Here is a 20,914-nt window from a genome sequence, read left to right on the forward strand (position 1 = left end):
CAGAAAATATTAATGACATTAAAGTTTATCTTCATGTATGCAAATGAATTGTGTGTTTGAGGCCTGCTCATTTCCCCATGTATGTGCACCATGAGCTGAGACCAAACCCTAAGGAAAGTACTTAAAGAACATATGACAAGGTTAACATCTAGATATATAGCACCTTTTTAAATGTATTATTCTGACTGCCAGTGAACAAAACAACCTGGTCTATATATGTCAAGGAACAAAAACAAGTGGCCCAGATATGTGATGTCATCAGTGATGTTATCAATGACATTTGAGATGTCATCTTTGATGTCCTGGGTGTTAGTCTTAGCAGTGCATGGTGGTGGCACAAGTTATGGTTGCTTAGCTTACCATAACTGGCGAATTTCAGGGGTTTTTCGGTTTTACTTGGAACCATAACGTCTGTTTAACAATGTTTTTTCTTTGAATTTCATAGGTTTTTATTAGTCCAATTTAATGATAACATCCCTTTAACAACGTTTTTTCAGTGAATTTGAAAGGTTTTAATTAGTGCAACTTAACCATAACATCCCTTTAACAAAGTTTTTTCATTGAATTTTATAGGTTTTTATTAGTGCAACTTAACCATAACGTCCCTTTAAAAAAGTTTTTTCAAGGAATATGTTTTACATTATACATTGTCTACACCATGGAACCTACCCATATGCCAAATCTCAGATTTGTACCATGTTGGGAAGTATGCTGAACATTTTGAACAGACACACACACATGCATACATTTCCCCCAAAAGAAATTAGACACATGTATATTTATATTGTATATGTTTTACAGTGTCTACACCATGGAACATACCCACACACCAAATTTCAGGTGTGTAGCATGTTGGGAAGTATGCTGCACATTTCAAATAGACACACACATATCCACATATTTCCCCCAAAAAACAATTAGACAAAGGTATATTTATATTGTGTACTGTTAACATTGTCTACACCATGGAACCTACCCACAAATGCGAATGTCAGGTCTGTAGCATGTTGGGAAGTATGCTGAACATTTCAATCCGACACACACACACATATCCAAGCATTGCAGACTGCTTAAAAAACTGTTAAAACAATAAATAGACACATGTATATTTTATACTTTTTACATTGTCTACACCATGGAACCTACCCACATGCCACATTTCAGGTTTGTAGCATGTTGGGAAGTATGCTGAACATTTTGAATAGTCACACACACATATCCAAGCATTGCAGACTGCTTAACAAATGCTTAAAAAGGAAATTAGAAAACTTTACATTTTATACTTTTTACATTGTCTGCACCATGGAACCTACCCACATTGCACATTTCAGGTTTGCAGCATGTTGGGAAGTATGCAGAACATTTCAAACAGACACACACACACATATCTAAGCCTTGCAGAATGCTTACAAAACTGCTTAGAAAGAAAATAAAAATAAAGATTACACTGTTTACATTGTCCACACAATGGAACCGATCCAAATGCTAAATTTCAGGTTGTAGCATGTTGGGAAGTATGGTGAACATTTTGAACAGGCACACACAAATATCCACAAATGTCCCTTTTATATGTATAGAGATAGATAGACTAGCATTCGTACCCCTACTTTGCACGGTAATTCCTACTAAAAAATAAAAATGAGACAAAGGTATATATTTTGTACTTTTTACATTGTCTACACTGTGGAACCTACCCACTTGCCAAATTTCAGGTTTGTAGCATGTTGTGAAGTATGCTGAACATTTTGAACAGACACACAAACATATCCAAGCATGGCAGACCACTTTAAAAAATAAAAACTTTTAATTGTTTTTGTATATTTTATACTTTTGAACGGGTTGAAGTAACAAGCATACTCCCTTACTTACTGTTCACAATCACTCTTGACACAACCAAAATCGAGTACCACACCTAAGAGTATCGGATACCGTGTTTTATATTTTATAGTATCTACTTGATTGTTAGTTTAGGTATAGTGCTGAACATCATGGGTTACAGAGTGCGGCAACACAAGTATGCACAATGCATCACAAGCAAGTATATTTTCTTGCACAAATGTCTTTACAATATACAAAATACAGCGTTCTACTGTCGATATATAACGACAGGGGTCAGAATACATACATAAATACAACAAATGCGCAAAATGTATATCAATATGGTACAGTGAAAGAAAATGTTTAATACAGTGGTTTGGAAATAGTTTGTCTACACCAAAGTGTTTCAGCCGTATAATGGGGCTACATGGGCCAAATGCTTCTCACGGCCTTCGTCAGGACGGAAAGAACAGTGTTGTCAAGATGTTCAGGTGGTGCTGAAAGAGTGAATGAAAGTTGGTAAGGGGAGTGCTCAAAAAGTATACTGATTTACAGGTGAATTAATCGCTCGATGTCTTACATGACTGGTGGGCACCGCTTACCTGTGGGATACAATTTGAGCCACAGGTGCAGTAATGGGAGGAGAGTTCACGCTTTCGTAAATATGCATCAATTGGGATCTCACTGGACTCCTATAGGTAAAAGAAAAAATGGAAGGGAAGACCTAAATGTTGTCTACTTCTCAGTGGTCAAAGAAAACACTCTTTTGTAGTGTAGTGCGTAATAGAATTTAAATTGGTGCTTACCTAAATATAGGTAGCCATGGAGTTTCATTCGCCACAAGGGAAATGCTGGACTGGATCTCATAGACGCATATGCTAAACAAAGGATACAGCATGTTACTACTGATGTGTGTTTGGATCTATAAAGTCAATCTGATGTTATGTTATGTTATGTTATGTTATGTTATATTATGGTACCTTGCATTTATATAGCGCCTTATGTACCATTGGTATGATCTCAAGACGCTGGTAGGTTGAACGCCCTCGGGAACCGAAGTTCAAGTCAGTAGAGAGAGAGAGAGAAAGAGTCATAAGGTGCATGTGAGCACCGGATATGTGTTCAGCAGGTGTGGCATTCGTGTGATAGCTGCTTTTTAGCAGTAGGTGTGGTGGTTGGGAGATCAAGAGTATGTGTTCGTTCTGGCAGGTTGTTATCCAGACCGATTCTGGCTGTGTTAGGCCTGAGGAGACCGCTTGGCTGGAGGGTGAGTAGCCAGCTGCGTGTAGTTAGGATGATGTGGAGTATGAGGCAAGTGATGGTATGAGAACAGCTATACCGAATGGTGTCATAGTATCGCTGTGTTCTAGTTGAGTGGTGGTGAAAACAGAGAGTAAGTGTGGGGATGTGATATGGTGGTTTAGCATAGGTGCTTGTGATCGAGCACACTCAAATAGTTCCATGTACTCCAACCGTTACATGCATTCCGACCATTTCAAGCACTCCAAAACTGTTCCATTCACTGTACACCGTTCCAGTCACTCTACACCGTTCCATTCACTCCGTTTTGTGCACTCCAACCATTCTATGCACTCCAACCATTCTATGCACTTCAGATCGGTCCATGCACCCTAATCATTTTGTACAGTGTCCATTCTGTGTCCTCCATCTGTTCCGTGCATTCCATCCGTTGCATGTACTCACTCAGTTCGATGCACACTATCAGTTCGATCAGTTCTATGAATTCCTTCTGATCAATGCACTTCGTCCGAATCTATGCATGTTATCCCTTCATCATCCGGTCTGCCCATTTCATTTGTTCTACCCGCGTTATCCGTTCCCTATGTGTCATCCATTCACATACTTGATCCGTTCCATACACCCTGTTTCACCTGTTTCATCCAGATATGTCATCCGTTCATCCACCTACTTCATCCGTTCCACCCACTTCACCCATTTCGTCCACACACTTCATCTGTTCCACCCACTTCACCCGTTTCATCCACACACTTCACCCGTTCCACCCACTTCATTCGTTCCACCCACTTCACCCGTTCCATCATCCCACTTTCTCCGTTCCACCCACATACTTGACCCGTTCCATCATCCCACTTTCTCCGTTCCACCCACATACTTGACCCGTTCCATCGTCCCGCTTTCTCCATTCCACCCACATACTTGACCTGTTCCATCATCCCACTTTCTCCGTTCCATCCACATACTTCACCCGTTCCATCCACATACTTCACCCGTTCCATCATCCCACTTTCTCTGTTACTTCCACATACTTCACCCGTTCCATTCACCCAACTTCACTCGATCATCAACATATTTCGTCCATTGCAACCCCATACTTCATTCGCTCCACACACTCCACACACTCTACACACACGCTCCACACACTCTACACACCCGCTCCACACACTCTACACCCGCTCCACACCCTACATCTGTTCAACACCCCCAAACCCTACATCCGCTCAACACACTACCTCTGCTCAACACCCTACATGCGCTCCATGGACTCATCCGCTCCATGCTCTCATTCAGTCTACGCTCTCATCCGCTGTACGCTCTCATCTTCTCCAACGACATTCATCCGCTCGACCGCCATTCATCCGCTTCACCGACATTCCTCCGCTCCACCTACACTTGTCTCATGCACTTGAATCGTCTATTCTATTAATTTCATTTATACCATGCACTCTTACATTCTATGCCATCTATCCGTTCCATGCACTCTACCTATTTCGGGCACTCTGTGCACTCATTCGTATCATGGATTCATCTTTTTCCATCCTCTCCATTTTATTCCTCTCGTCCATTTCGTTCCTCTCGTCCTTACATTTATTTCATCCATTTAATTAATTTCAACTTCTTTACTGCTTTCATACAATTTGTTCTTCTTATCCACTTCACTGCTTTGATCCACTGTACTCATTATTTTCTGTTTGTCCTTTTTATCTTACATTAGAGGTTATTAGTTTTCGATTTATCGCTTGGATCTTGATGCTTGATTGTTATTTATGTTATTGTTATTTATGATCTGGTAGTTTGGGCTAATTTGAATTGCTGTTAACCACTTTATTCCCCTTGTCCATTTTGTTCCTCTGGTCCATTATATTTATTTCATCTATTTCATTAATTTCAACCACTTTACTGCTCTCATACGACTTATTCTTTTTAACCACTTCACTGCTTTGATCCTTTTTACTCATTCTATTTTGTTTGTCCTTTTTAGTTTACCTTAGAGATTATTAGTTTTCAATGTTTACTCGGATCATGATGCTGGGTTGTTATTTATGATCTAGCAGTTTGGGCTAATATTATTGAGTTGCTGTCATCCAGTTTGAGTAATGGGTCAGTTTTAGGGGAAGAGCCATGTTTTCAGTAATTTGCGGAAAGACATGAGGTCCTCAGTGAGTCGGATTTGGGGTGGGAGTGCGTGCCACAGCGTGGGGGCCAAGGCTGAGGATGATGATCCACCTAACTTGACTGAGTTTGTTTTTGGTATGACTAGGAGGCTGGCTGAGCTTGATCTTAGACTATGTGCAAGGTGATAGGGTTTTAGTTTGTCTTGAAGATATTGAGGTCCAGTTTTATGCAATGCTCGGTGAGAAATGCATAAGGTTTTGAAGGTCACCCTTCGGACAACCAGAAGCCAGTGCAGAGTTTTGAGGGCTGGAGAGATCTGGTCCCTTGGGCCAAGCGCTAGTAGGAGTTTGGCTGCAGCGTTTTGTGCTCTTTGTAGTTTAGGCAGTTGGTATGCGTGGACTCTGAGGTAGAGGGGGTTAGCATAGTCCATTCTTGATATAACAATTGATTGGACCGTGGAGAGTCTGTTGGGAAAGGAGAGGTATGGAAAAATGCGCCTAAGAGTTTTAGGGTGGTAGTTGCAGGACTTTGAGACGTTGTTGACTTGGGGCGAGAGGGTTAGGTCTGAGTCTAGGGTGCATCCAAGAATTTTTACTGAATTAGTGGGTGTTGGTGAGTTGCCCATGGCAGATGGCCAGGGCAGTGGGTGTGGAAGAAGTTCGGTGGTGCCACATAATATGATTTTGGTTTTGGAGGGGTTTCGCAAGAGGTGGTTTGTGGTCATCCAGAGATCTATGTCGAGGAGGAAGGAAGCGAGGTCAGGTCGGCAGTTGGGTTTTGAGTTCAGGAGTTTTCGAATTTGTTCAGTGTCATCGGCATAGTTGTAGCACAGAATGTTGTGCGAACTAATTATTCATGGGAGGGTGGCCATGTAGAGGTTAAACAGGAGGGCTGATAGGCATGCTCCTTGTGGAACTCCAGTGTCGACTGGTTGGGCTTGGGAGGAATAGGAGGAGAGTAGGGTTATTTGTTTCCTATTATTGAGGAAGGATGCTATCCTATTGAGAATGGTTCCACGAATTCCTATGGAGTGGAGGCGGTCGAGGAGGATTGAGTGGTTGATTGTGTCGAAGGCGGCGGATAGGTCAAGACAGATTAATGCGGCGCATCCCGCAGAATCTGCCGTGTTTTTAAGGTCATCCCAGATTGAGGTTACGGTGGTTTCGGTTCCGTGTCGGGCTCTGAAACCCGATTGAGCGGGGTCTAGGAGATTGTTGGCTTCGACAAAGGCATTTAGTTGGGAGTAGGCGGTTTAGTCAATGAGTTTGGCAAGGAACCTGGTGTTTGAGATGAGGCAGTAGTTTTTGGGTTTGAGAGGGTCGAGGGAAGGTTTTTTTATAAGAGGTTTGACATGAACCGTTTTGAATGCGTCGGTAAAAATTCCTGAAGAAAAGGAGTCGTTTATGATGGTTCTTGCGTGTTCTCCAGCGCAGGTAGAAGGGAAAATTTCTTTGAGGGTTGTGGCTGGGCAAGGGTCCAGCGGAAAGTAGATGGTTTGCGGGCAGAGAGAAGTTTGAGAAATTGGTCGGTGGATATTGGACTAAAGGAGTCGAACGTTGGTGGGCTAGTGGTTGTAGGCGGTGGGATGGCCGTTATGGTGGGTGTATTGCCTGGTGGGTGTAAGAGGGTTAGTTTGTTGGTTAGAGCGTTTGTTCTTTCGAGAGCTGTGTTGTAAAAGTGGAGAGAGAGTGAGTCAAACAGTGATTGTGAGGGGGTCGGAAGGGTGGTGGTACATATCGGTTTGGTGAATTCGGCGATGACCTTGTGAAGTTCTTTGCTGGGGTTTTTACAGTTTAGGATTCGGGAGTTGTAGTGGGCTTTTTTTGCTTTCCATATTTCAGCCTTGTACTGGTGAAGGTGCCGGGCCAGGGTGGATCTGCTCAGGGGCATTTTGTCTTTCCGCCATTTGCGTTCTAGAGATTTATATAGTTGTTTAGTGGTCTTTAGTTTGGGTGTGAACCACCTAGGGAAACGGCCACAGCTAGCTGATGGTTTGTAAGAGGGTGTGAGCTGCATTAGTGAGGAATTGAGCCATGAGTCAAAGGCGTCGGAGGTTAGTTGTTCATTGAGTAGGCAGGTAGGGGGAGGAGACTGAAGGAGTGCATCGGCTAGAGCAGGAAGGATTTTTTGTTTCTTCCAGCATTTGCGTAGATTCGGAGGTTCTGGTTCGGGAAAGGGGAGCGGGTTGGGTGAGCGAATGGTGAAAGAAACAATGCAATGATCGGACCAGATGATGCGGGTGGCGGGGTTTTGATGTATCAGGTTGTGGGAGCTGAAATGGCATCAAGTGTGTGTCCTTTATAGTGATTCGAGCCGTTTATGTGGGTTTGGAGGTTAATGGCGTCTAGGCCGTCAAGTAGAGAGTGGGTCATAGGGTTGGGGGGAATGTCAAGCCATATGTTGAAATCTCCTAGCAGGGTGAGGTTAGGATGGTTTAGTTGGAGGGTGGCGATAGAGTCGCAGAGGTTGTTTGAGAATTGTCTATCGTAGCCTGGGGGTCTGTAGATGATTAGGAAGCTGCGGGAGAAGTAGGGGGAGGGATAGTTTTATCTGTGTCTGTGCAGAATGCAAGACAATAAATACCTGAGAGGCACTCATTTTTGTACGAGCCCGGGGGTGTATTACTGTTCGAATCCCCTCGTAATCTCAGAGGTACAGAGAGTAGCTGAATACACGCTCCTGCTGCAGTGGCTGGCACAGCTCTCCAAAGATGAGGGAGCTGTTGCTAAGTCACAAATCTATTAGTACCGGTGGCCATCTTGGAATGGTATATGTGGCCGGTGCTAATGATCAGGGTAAAACTGCTAATTGACAGCGAAATCGCACGCGTAAAATAATGATCAGGATTGTGAAAATAGCATATCTAAATGTGGTGAATTTAACCTGATATGTGTAGCACTGTTGCTATGGCAACGGAACGGCAAACTTGTAATCAATAACCAAGGTGAAAACGCTCACTTACAGCGAACTCACCCATCTAAAGTAATTCTATGGAGTGCGAATATCGCATATCTAGATGCTGTGGATGTGAGTTAATAGGCGTCATGGTAACGGATCGGCTGACTCGTAGTTCCACATCATGGTGTGGAAACCATGCAGGGGAGCAGCAGCCGGCAAAACCTCTGGTGCTGATAAATATAAATGTATTGCATGATGTTGGCTGTAAACGGAGAACAATTTGGGGTGGAATTGTTGTACATCATAAGACCGCCTATGTGTGACAGCCGTTGCCACAGTACAGTCGGCATCACATATCTTAAATGTTAAAACTATGTGTGTGCCCCAGTGGGTGAAAAGGGGAACTGGAGACCGAGATTAGAGTCCTATGTGTGGTATCCCCCAGATGATGTCCGTGCCCCTCCACGTGGTCATGTGTGACAAAAAGGTGGTAGAAAAGATCTATCCCGTCACTCTGATGTGATGTAGTTATGGATTGTTACCATGGGGAGTGTGAATCAATAGCAAAATGTTATGAGTACCTGGCCTCATAGCAAAGCATATACAGAAAGATGATTGTGCTAACACTGTTCTCTAGCGCCATAGGAACTACATTGACATAATAAATGTGGTGCAATGGCCTATATGAAATCATAAAAAGGATTTCCATTCAACAGAGACATTTAGCCCAGACCGTACAGTGTCCAATTTATGTACCCATCTCTGTACTAATGGGGTCAAGGTCCTATTGAGGTCACCCCCTCTTATGGTTGATGTCACTTTTTGAAGAGCAAACAACCTTAAGTCTGTATCCTTGTGGTTCTTGACATTGAAATGGTCCTCCTGAGGTTTATCTGGGACTTTATTCCTAATGCACGACCTATGTTCTGATATTCGCATCTTGATCGGGCGGATGGTCTTGCCTACATATAGGAGGGGACATGGGCATTGAATAATGTAAATCACTCCTTTGATGTTGCAGTTGGTGTGTTCCTTCATGGTCCACTTGATGTTTCTATGTTCAACATATGTTTGCGTCAAGAGTGATTGTGAACAGTAAGTAAGGGGGTATGCTTGTTACTTCAACCCGTTCATTTGTATATGTGTTTACCATAGAGCCCTCCTGGGCAGAATAGGGTTTTTCCAGGAGCACTTGTTTATAATTTTTATTTTATACTTTTTACATTGTCTACTCCATGGAGCATGCCAAATTTCAGGTTTGTAGCATGTTGGGAAGTATGCTGAACATTTTGAACAGACACACACATATATCCACAAATTTCCCTTTTATAAATAGAGAGAAGATAGATAATTTTAAATGTAAAAGATCAGTTGTGATCCTCCTTCAAAAGCCTTTATATGGGAGAAGGAGATCTAGAAATGAAAATGGGCCTTTCATGGCAATATAGAGCATAGTCTCATAGTATTTCCAAACAACAGGGTTAACTAGCCTCATGGCAGAAGGGTGCAGAGTTGAATTGTTAAGAAATGCCTCCTAAAAGAACAGCAGATGTGTCTTGGCAAATTAAATCCCAATGGCTTCAGTGCGCGGCCCTAACATGGGTGATACAAAGTGTTTGGAGTGTCTACTTATGATATTTTTTGTGTTTCCTTTTTCATAGATAGTGGCCAGGTGATTTTATTATTTTTCTCAAATATCTTATTTAATTTTTACATCCTACAAACATGAACATGCCCTCTTATCTCACTGGGTATCACAAGGCATTTCCTACCCCAGCTTGTCTGTCTCTCCCCTCCCCTCCTTGTCTTCTCCTCCTTCTCCCTTCCCAGTACTACCTTCAATAGTCTTTGACTTTTCTAGATAGTCACCTGTCATGTTCCTCTCTTCCCTTTCTCTCCACTCCCATCACCTCCCCTCTTCCCCCTCCTCTTGTCATTCATGCACTGCAACAATTGTCGTCAGGCATAGTAATGTTACTGCTAGTCTTGTCTCCTTTTTTTCCTTCCTTTTCTCTCCCTTATTGTTCCATGCACTTGTACTATCTGACATGATATGATAGTTATTTTTCACATTCTGATTTGTTTCAAGGACCTGTAAGAATGTAACTGTATTCCCCCATGTTCCCTCCCCTCCTTGAAGCGCTTTGAAACACATTGTGTATAGGCGCTATACAAATAAACAATCAATCAATCAATCAAACCCCACCATTTAATATCCCACTATTACGTTTAATTGTCAAAACCTCAAAAATATAATAGAAAACTGAAAATCAGAAAGAGCCTAATTCTGCTAACAAATGACTTAACACAGTGCGACATCTGGAGATGAATGAACAAAGAAATAAGGAAGTGTGCATGTACAGTCATCCACAACTAGACAGCCTTCGAGGGTTGAGGCATGAGTTATGCTTCACTCAAACACCGGAGAATGCCAATCAACAACCTCAAATATTCCCACAGCTGTTTTTTACTGACATTCCCTACTTTAGGCCATTGTCATCATAAACACAGCAAAAATCAGAACGCCGAAATGCAGCTGTTGCACAAAATATCCACTACTGCAAGTCATAGAAATAAAAGAAAACATAGCTATATAATACCCCTGTGCCTCGATCTAGAGATCGAAAACACCCTTTAGCATAAAGCATGAACCAGAAGAAATGTGAGCGTGCAGGCTTCCAAAAGCCATTGGCATGACCATAGAAGAAGCAGTGTTGCAAGGCAGGTGAAGTTCTGGCATATACAAAGAGAAATACTTGATTAAGTATTCTGGGAAAGTATCTGACAGGGTTTCACTATTAATGGATTTACCCTTACAAAAGGCCCTCGCTGCCCTTTATCAACTTGGGCTGATGAGCTTTACCAGCAGGTACACCATTGAGAACCCAGAATTAATGCCATAATAACAGGCATACAAACCAAAGGGATAGTATAAACTGCCATTTTAATTTTAGTCTTTTTAATGATATAAATAAAACTGTTTTGGAGCATGAAAAAAACATCAATTTCTCCCTAAAATCAAAACAATGTTTCCTTGAACAGGTCCTAGAGTGGCATATTTCTAAGACCTACGCTTTATTATAAATTTGAAATGACAGCTGTGCGCCCTTCCTATCAGCCAACCGTGTTTGAGGCTGAGAGCATTACACCAAACTCCTGTGCGGTGTTTAAAGAGCAAGCTGGCTTTTAGTCTGAGGATTCTGCTGTTTCTCAAATTTTCTGCCAGGCAGCCTCACTTTATTTAGCTACTAATTAAAGTGGGCAATGAGTTGTCAGCTCGATATGATGATAATGCCACGATGTCAGTGACCCAGGTAAAGAAGTGATTGTTAGTAGTTATTCCTGATTAGCACCCTGCAGGGGGCGCGAGCCGATCAGGAGGCTCAGAACGCGGGCTGTACTGTATGGTACAAGCTAGCGTTCTGAGCTGCCCGGGCAGCCGGCTCCCATTTCCCTTCCCCGCTCCCCCTCCCACTTCATCTCTTATCAACTGCGTAGTTTGCTACGCGGGTGCTAAGAGTGTTTTTTTTGTTGTTAAAGAAACTTACCTTAGAAGCACATCCAATGTCATCAACATAGGAAATGGACTTCCTGTCCAACAGGACTGCACGGTGTCAGACTGCGCTTCTAATGTAGGTTTCTCTGTTATTTTAAATATATACAGCATTGGCACACATGTAGACAACTACACTGGTGCTAATGGTGATATGCCTCGAAGTGGCTGGCCCACCCTGTAGGTAACGGTGAGCCACCCTCATTAAGGGGCTCTCACTGGGCTCAGGCCCTTAACTTGAGCGGCAGGCTGTTAACTACAGGGTGGGCCTGCCACCTAAGGGCATATCGCCTCATTCTAATACAGAACTTATATGACATAATTTCACTTCCCATTATATTAAATGGCAGGTGTTCAAAATGGCTCAAAACACTCCAATAATTTAGGAGGATGTCAACTTCATGTTTGTCATATGTAGTGAGGGCACACATCTTTAGAGCTAGCGCAGGAGATTATAATGTTGAGATGAAGGGGTCAGCGTGGAATCATGCATGACCCAAACAAAGGGGGCGTGCCTGACCTGTACTGTGGACCTCACTTAGAGTTTGGCGATATTTCCTTTGGCAATACCGCCAAACTAAAATACTGCTACTGTGTGCTGGAATTATCCATGAATGCATGGATTAGAGTCATGCAGACCCTTCAGCTATTCCCCATGTCAGAGTCCCAGTGCACTCCATGGGGATGGCCATATTACTGCAGAAGGTATTTACTGTATTCAGTAATAGTGCATCTCATGATAATTTAGTGTGAATGAAATATCTGCAACACAAAACCAAGTGGTTTTGGAGAGTTTCAGTTTTGAAACTCTGAATTAGGAGGACGTTAACTGTTACTGCAAACAGCTAAATGATGCCCACAGTCCCATGCAGCAAATGACTTAATAACTGCAGGATGTCTGTTGTGGGGAATAATTCAGAGACATGGAGATTGCCTCTAAGGGGTGCCGGGAAAGTGCATTGCTTCGTTCACTGATGCTTTTCATGAACCCCCACGAAAAGGGTGCACCGGCGGGATGCAGGTAGTTACCTGCTCCCCTGAGAGACATCACTGTCATGACATGGATTTTGCCACGCATCAGGAATATTACCTATTTTTTTTTTTTTTTTTTTTATTTGTATTTAATCAAAAGATTTTTACAAAATTTGAGGTTTCTGTCTTTTGTCTGTGATCGTGACGGAAAGAAGAAAAAAGAAAGAAAATGAGAACAGCTCTCTAAAAATGTGCCTTTGTCGGCCAGTTTATGGCTTCCAAGATTTTATAGGAAGCTATTTGCCATGATGTTTTGTCGCCTCCAATCAAACGAGACCAACATATTTCTTCGTCCTCTATGATGAAATCTGTGAAGGTTGATTTTAAGTATCGACTTCTTATATGTTGGTTTGAGGCACATTTTAGGAGCAAGTGGCGGATTGTTTCCTTTTCTTGGATCTCACAAAATCGACAACTGTTGTTTCCCGACTGGCCTCTAATTGACAAGATCTCATTTGTCTGCAAGACATTTAAATGGGCTCTCATCAGCATGGCTCTCCCTTTCCTGGATGGAAACTTCTTTATATATTCCTGGAGTTCATTGAGTTTTTTCGTGTTCGGAGGCAGGTGTAAGGTTAATTTATTTTTTCCTGCTGTCTCCAGGGTGTTTATCCAGTCGAGTTCTTTGATTTTGGTGAAGGTTCTCTTTGGGTACTTTATTAGTTGTTCTTCGTCTGCATTGACCTGTTCTAGCAAGCTGATGTTTTCTTCTTTCCATTTTTTAAGGGATTTGCTTGTATTCCTTTCTATTTCGAGATTGATGAGAAAGTATATTGATGGTGGCTCAGCCATCCGGCATTTCCTGAACAGTCTTAGAGACGATTGTGAGACTGAACTTCTGAGAGAGGGTAAGCTAAGCTCTCGTCGGATTGAGGCTATTGGGGTCGAGTTTGGGAGTCTGAGGACTTTTCGCCAAAACTTTGCCTCAATTTTTGTCCAAATGGATCGTGGTAAGTTCATCATAGCATCTCCCCCATATGTTAATGTCGGCATCACCTTTTTCTTATAGTGTTCTAGCACTGGGATCAGTGAGAATCTTCCAAACTTTTTATCTATGGCCCTAGCTTGGGCTGCCAATTTGTTGGCTTTGGACATCAGGACCGATTGCATGGCATTGTCTTGCGAAGAGGAGTCCAGGGTTACTCCTAAGTATTTGAAGTCGAACACTCGCTCGATCAGTGATCCTTCCAAAGTTAGTTTCAGTTTTTCTGTTTTCCTGGTCGCTTTTTCCAGTACTAAGAATTTTGTTTTCTTTGCGTTTATTTCCAGTTTGTTTTCTTGCATATACCCTTGAAGCTTTGTCAGTTGGCGCTGCAGACCAATTGGTGTGTGATCCATTAGGACCAAGTCGTCTGCATAAAGCAATCGTGTTATCGGGATTTTGCCGATTTTTGGGGGAAATGCTCGAATTTTTGGATCCTCGTTTTGGATGTCACCAATGAATGCCAGAAACAGGGCCGGGGCCAAAGGGCACCCCTGCTTCACTCCTCTCGCTGTTGGGATGGGTGATGATAAAAGGCCGTTTTGATCAAGTCGGATGCGTATTGAAGTATCGGTGTATAGTGCCTTAATCGGGTTTAATATAGACGGTGGACAGTCCCAGGTTTCAAGTTTGGACCATAGGCGGGCCCTGTCTATCCGGTCGAATGCTTGTGTCAGATTCTCGTTCCTCCTTCCAGTACTCTGTTTTTCAGCACGTTTAGCATTAGAATGTTGGCTGTCGTGCCCAGATTTCTTTTGAATCCCGTTTGGAGTGGGTTGTTACAGGGTGATTCCTCCATCCAGATCTTGAAGCGATCGAGAAGCATTGAGCCAAACACTTTACCTATGACATCCAGGAGCGCAATTGGTCTGTAATTTATCGGGTCCTTTTTGTCTCCTTTCTTGAATATTGGAACGATTGTTGCTTGTTTCCATGAGGGTGGTATCGTTTTTAAGTTGCAGCATCTGCCAAAGATTTTACTTAGCAGACTTGCCCACTCATTTTCAAGTGTTTTTAGATCGGAGTTCGTGATCCCATCGGGTCCTGGGGCGTGGGAGTTTTTTAAGCCTCTGATTTTCATTCGGATTTCCTGTGGATCATCTATGATTATCCATGGCTCAGGAGACATTCCGCCCTGTAGTTTTAAGTTGGTACTTGGTGCCTGGTACATAGTAGTGTAATGTTTTGTCCAAGTAGTTTCCCCAATCTCGGTTATGATTGTGTTTTCTTGGGTTTCTTTAACCGCTCTCAAAATTTTCCAAAATTCTTTTATGTTTTTGCCACTTATCGCTTTTAGAATGTTTTCAGCATCTTGTTGATAGAGAGACAGTCTGTGGCCTTTTACCCATGCTTTGTAGAGTTTGGTTTCCGCTTCTGCCGCTCTCACAGCCCCTGGAGATCCTGAAGATTTTGCTTTGCGTTGTATTTTCCGCAGTGCCCGACGTTTCTCCACCAGTGTTAGGTCATACACGTGTCTTGGGGGATTTCCACTGTTTGTTTTTATTTTACGAGTCTTCTTAAACTTCGTCAGGAATGGCGTATAGTCTGTATTATTTTTTCCCAAGTGATTTGGCATTGAGCTGAATCCTTTTTCTATTTCCTCAATGGCCTCAGTTGTAAGGTGTAGACGGTTTCCCTTCGTGTTGGCTGTGACTTGGTGCTCAACGTACTCGTTCTGGGGCCTTATTGACAACCAGGTTGTTGACAGGGGGTTGTGGTCACTGGCTGTAACTCTTGTAATTACAAAATCTTTCGTTATTACCAGTAATGGTTCAGTGACGTAGATGTAGTCTATGGTACCTGTCAATTCATTCCTTTCCCATGATGGCGGGCGATTTGGGTCTGGGAATGCTTCGTGCAAATTGTGAAGGTTTCTTGAATTCATCAATTTGACCCATAGGTTGCCGCGTTGTTTGCCTGTTGAGTTGTGGCCTAGGTCCGCCACTCTTTCTTCCGAGCTCATACACGTAGCGTTCAGGTCTCCGCAAATGAGGAAGTATTTTACCAGGTGTTCCGATAGTGCCTCATCTATCGCGTCCTCCATTTTTTCTATGTAGGCGGTAGGCTCTATGCTTGCGGGGTTCCAGTAGGTGTTTGCTACGATTAAGGTGACTTTCTCGTAGGCGTTTTTAACGGTACTCCAACGGCTCCATGCCGCCTTAACCATCAGAATCATTTGGTTGCTGATCAATGTTTCTTCTAGTTTGATCCCTGAGTCTTTTTTAGATGCAATCAATAAGCCCGACGAAGGTCTTCCTCGACATCCTTGTTTGGCTGGTGCAAGGATGACTTCGAACCCCCCTATTGCAGGGGGTTCAGTCAGCCAGGTCTCTTGGAGGCATAAAAGGTCATATGACCCCAGGTCCATGTCTTTTGGAGACAGTAGATGGATGTGTCCTCTCGTGTTCCATGAGCACATTTTTAGTTCGCACTTTAAGGGGGTCGCGCGATGTCTGTCATGTAGAATGTGCTCGTCTCTCGCGAGTTGCTATGTTTGCTTTTTTTCCCTCAGAATTTTGGGCAGCCAGGACCATATGTCTTTCGTGGGTTCACATCTTTTTTGGGGAAATTTTTTCTGTTGAAAGTTTGGCTGTTATTTCTGGAATTGCCTTGGCTTTATTAAGTTTTTTTGTATCTTTGGTTTTTGTGAAACTTTCGTAATTTTTGTTTTCTTTCGAGGATTGTCGATTTTCCCTCAGTTTCTCTTCAACTTCCCGGGCTCTTGCTCTGTCCTTGTTTTTTTCAGGCGATTTATTGCGACCGGTTCTTCCTAAGGCACTTTTTGGGTGTCTGTCTACTTGCTTTCTGCTGGGCGTAATACGCTTTATGTTTTCAGCCTCCCTTTTATTGTCTTCTTCGCTTTTGTTTGATTGCACTTTGACTTCGTAGCCCATTTCGTCCAGCTCTTCACTACAGTCGAGGATCAGGTTTTTCAACGTTGTTGATGTTACGTAGAGTACCGTTTTTGCTTTTGCATTTACGTGGCTTGGCTCTACTACAAGCAGATCTTCTGATTTTATTTGATTCAGCTTTCGAATGTATTTAAACAGTGTTAGCACTGAGTTTCGGTTCAAGATTATTTCGTCTCTGTTTTCTTTCACTTGTGTCAGCTTTATACGCCATTTAGCTTTGTCCACTTTTTTCGGTTTTAGGTTATATTTCTGTGTTCTGGATCTGTACCGAAAGATCATTTCTCCTTTGTCTCGTGGCGGGCTGAGTCGTTTTTCAGTATTGGTTTTGTTATGGGCATTCGTGGATTGAGAACGCGGTCTGCCAGGTGTTATGTTTCTAGACGGCTTTCTTTTGTGTTTTTGATCGTTCCGTCTACCTGCCGATCTCCTTCTTGATTTACCGCGTTCACCCTCTTTCTGTCTGGAGGAGTTGTATCTTTGTTCTTTTTTCCAGTTTCCTGAGGTCTGATTGTCTCTGGGTCTCGATTTCGACCTTTCGTTTTCTTTTTTTGTTTCTTTCTGCATCCTTTTTGGCTTTGTCTGTCTATCTGTATCAATTGGACTGGCGCCCTTGTTCTTTGTATTCTTCGCGTTCTCCCTAGAATTTTTTGCTGCTTTTTCTCCAATCACTTCTTCATTTCTTCTTATGAATTCTGTATTTTCCTTTTCTTTGTGAGATTGTGAAGTTGAGGCTTCACTGGAGCAATGTGCAGCTAGACTCGTAGGCGAGTTTTCTGCCAGGTGTTGGCTCAGATTCATCAATTCTTCGCCTTCGATGCGTTCAATTGTTGATGGGGATAGGGTAAAGGTTCTTTTTTCTGGCGTTTCAATTGTTGACGGCGATAGGCTGATGGTTCTTTTTTCTGAAGTTTCAGGGTTTTTTTGTTTGCCTCGACTCTATTTCTTTGCCTTTCATTTGTGGTTTTTCCTTGTGTTTTACTGGACGTGTGAAAAGTTGAAAAATACCTTCTGCAGTTTGGTTTCCAGTTGAGGGTTGTCTAGGTGGTGGTCTCTTTGTTGATTGGTTCTCAGTTTGTTTTAAATTCGCCTCTTTATTTGCACCCTCTGTTGGTGGATTATTTGTTGTATAGCCTGTAATAGCTATGGTTTGAGTCCCCATGGTTTTATTCACCGGTCTTTGTTCTTTGTCTTCATACTGCTCTTTTTGTCGTGAAGACGAACCCTCGTCATTTATTATAACTGTGCTTGATTTTCTGGCTTCCAAAGCCATGACATATGCTTCTAAGAAGATAACTTTGCTGTGGATCATCGCTTGGATGCTTGTGTGGTCTTTCAAGGAGTCAGCGATTGTTTCGTAAAGTTTCATGAATGGTGCCAATGCAATGTTCACTGATGACATAATTGACAGTAAGTCCATTTTTTTTTTATTTGAGGAATCCGTCGGGCTGGTCGAATGATGTGGCGAGGTTCTTCTTAAGGGGGATTCAGTTAACATTGTTGTCTGATTTGTCCAGCTGCCTCGAATTGGCCTTGTTGTTTCTAATGAGGCTCTTCCTTTTTGATTTTTGTCGGTGTGGTAACTTCGATTGTCATTTCCCCCCATGTTCAAGTTTTGGTTGATTAGGGGTCTCGTAAGGTTTTCTTGGTTTAGTTCGTCTAAGTCTGCTGTGGATGGCCTTCCTATTGTCATGTTTTCATTTTGGGCTTTGGAGAGCCCCGCTTGGTTGAGTTTTTCTGGCACCAGCGTTTTGTTTGGGGTTTTATGAACTTTGTCTCTGTCTGTTCCTGTGAAGTTGTCAACATTCAAGGCTGTACCCTCTGGGAGTGAGGGTGTTGCCGGATTTAGCTTGCAGGAGCCTTCCTTTATTTCTGTTGTTAAATCCATTGGGCCTTTCGGGTCAACTATAATGAGGCTCTCCTCTTGGATGGTGTGGGGGTTTTCTTTGTGCTCGGACATGACAGTCCCCATTTCTGACTCTTTGCCCGGATTTCTCTTCAATTCCCCCTTCTCTATGACTTTTGTCGGCTTCAGATTTTGCTGGCCTCTTGGTGAGTTCGTGGGAATCTTTTGGGGTAATATCGGGCACGGTGGTTCCCCCTCAGGCCCCACTTTGTCACTCAACTGTCCTTGTGCCTTATTACTTTCTCCTGAGGAGCGTCTTTTACTATGTGGCCGGTTATCACTGACATAGTGCTCAACTTTGCGTAGTTTTGCTACCGGCAAGCAGTCGTTTAAAGCTTCCAGTATTTCGAGATCTGTAAGTTCCCTCTGTGGGTACTCTTTTGTTGCTTTTTGTCTAATGTTTGCGTAAAAGTAATCCTTTATTGAGTTTTTAAGTGCCCCTCCTTCTCCTCTCTGTGGGTCGTTTTCATTTGTTTTGACCATCAATTGGTCAGGTGTTTTTTGTTGCTGTTCGAGTTTCTGGGGCCTTTTTTTCGTTCTGCTGCTGATCTTGTTTTTCGTTGTTATACGGTTCTTGAGTTTCTTGAGAGGCAAGGAACTTGTTCTCTGTCTTTTCTTTTTGTTGGGGTTTGATGGCCCTTGTACATTGATTTTTTCTGAGGCCCAACTGGTCTCTGCACTTTCCTCCGCCTCTTTGTGAATGAGAGCCACCACTTTCACTTTCCTTTCCGCTAGTGAACACGTCGGAGATACTCCTGTGGTGTGCAGCTCTCTATCGGGCTCCCCCTGCCCGTTCTCCTCAGGTGGGGTGCCCGCCACCTCCTCCGGTTCTGCCTCTCCTGAGGTAGTCGTACCATCCATCTCTTTTCCCCTCCCTCCCTCAGCAACTTCCACGCCCGGCAGCCCTCCTCCGAGAGCTCCCGCCGTGGGGTGGGGAGCGCCCTGCGGGGCTCCGGGGGAGGGAGGTATTGGGGGCTGCGCCGGACCGGCGAGCCTAGCTCCCACTCCGAGGCTCGCTCTCCCGGCGGCTCCGACCTCCTTAGCCGTGTCTTCCCTCTCCGTCCGCCCCTCCTCGCCGTCCCACGCGGACCGCGGTCCCCCTTCGAGGGCCGCCTCCGCGGGGTCCCGCTCAACCGCTGCGGCTCGGAGTGGCGGCCGGGTGTCTTTCCGGCCAGCCGAGGCCTCGACTGTCTTGATTTCCAGGCTCTTTGCCCATATATCATCAGTTGCTCCTCCAGTTAAGGATGGTCGTTCCTGGGGGTCGTGTTGGTCTGATTTGGGGTCTTCTAAGACTGGAGGCCGGAAGACTTTGCTTTTGGTTGGTTGTACCTTTGTGGTGTTCGCTGGCTCTTGCTGGAACATCGGTTTTGGGGAGCCCATTTGAGGCAATGTCGCTAGGTAATCCTTGGATATTGGTGTTTGTTGTTGTTTTTGACTCAGCTGTTTCTGGCATAGTTTGGCGCTCCTCAGGCGTCTACCCTCTTCTTCCATTTCTTCCTCTCTTGGAGGGTCATTCTGCTCTGGGTTCATGACAATTTCCCGCATTTCTCTGTTTACCCTTGCAGCCCTGGCAGTCATGACTGCAGGACTGCCACTCTCCGTCCACTCCGCGTCCGCTCCGCGGATAGAAGTGGTTTATGTAAGGGTCCTCCCCCACGCTGAAAACAGTAGAAACGGGCAACAGACTCTCCTGCAGGACTGCCACTCTCCGTCCACTCCGCGTCCGCTCCGCGGATAGAAGGGGTTTATGTAAGAGTCCTCCCCCACGCTGAAAACAGTAGAAACGGGCAACAGACTCTCCTGCAGGACTGCCACTCTCCGTCCATTACCTAATTGTAAAGGAGAAAAGGTGTTCAAGGCACATGGATTGAGATTTTAATCAACTTTAAATGTGACAACAAGAAATGCTGAATGCTCCAGTTAAAATGTAACTCTACATTCATGACAAGTGGTACCTTACAATATTGAAACGATGCAATGTAATGTGCAGAATTCTACCAATGAAAAGATGTGGAGTCTGCTAATATAAAGCACTATTACATTTAATCACTAATAAGCCGTGCAAATAGAGGAGACAGAAAGAATGCCATGGTTGTAGGTGCTTATACACTACCTGGAAAACACTGTAATGTATCCACCTGTAATGTTATAAACCAAAATGCTGGTATGCATTTTCAAATGAAGTGTCACAGTGTGTGATGCAATAATTCCATAAAGTGACACCTTTATAAATGAATTTGGAATTCCATTGTGGTTACACAATAATGTTTACCTGTGTTATTTTAAAGTAAGGGGCACGTTACTGTTTAAAGGTGTAATGAATCCATGGTTTTCCAATGTGGTTGGTGCAATGCTGGTTAGCTCTCCAGTGAAATCACTGACAAACTCATTTCTCCTTTTTCTTTCCTGCATACATGAGCAAGTTGGTGGGGTGGGGGTTA

This window comes from Ambystoma mexicanum, chromosome 6p (genome assembly GCF_040938575.1).
Source record: "Ambystoma mexicanum isolate Mex_15411 chromosome 6p, UKY_AmexF1_1, whole genome shotgun sequence".
In the NCBI taxonomy this organism is placed as follows: domain Eukaryota; kingdom Metazoa; phylum Chordata; class Amphibia; order Caudata; family Ambystomatidae; genus Ambystoma; species Ambystoma mexicanum.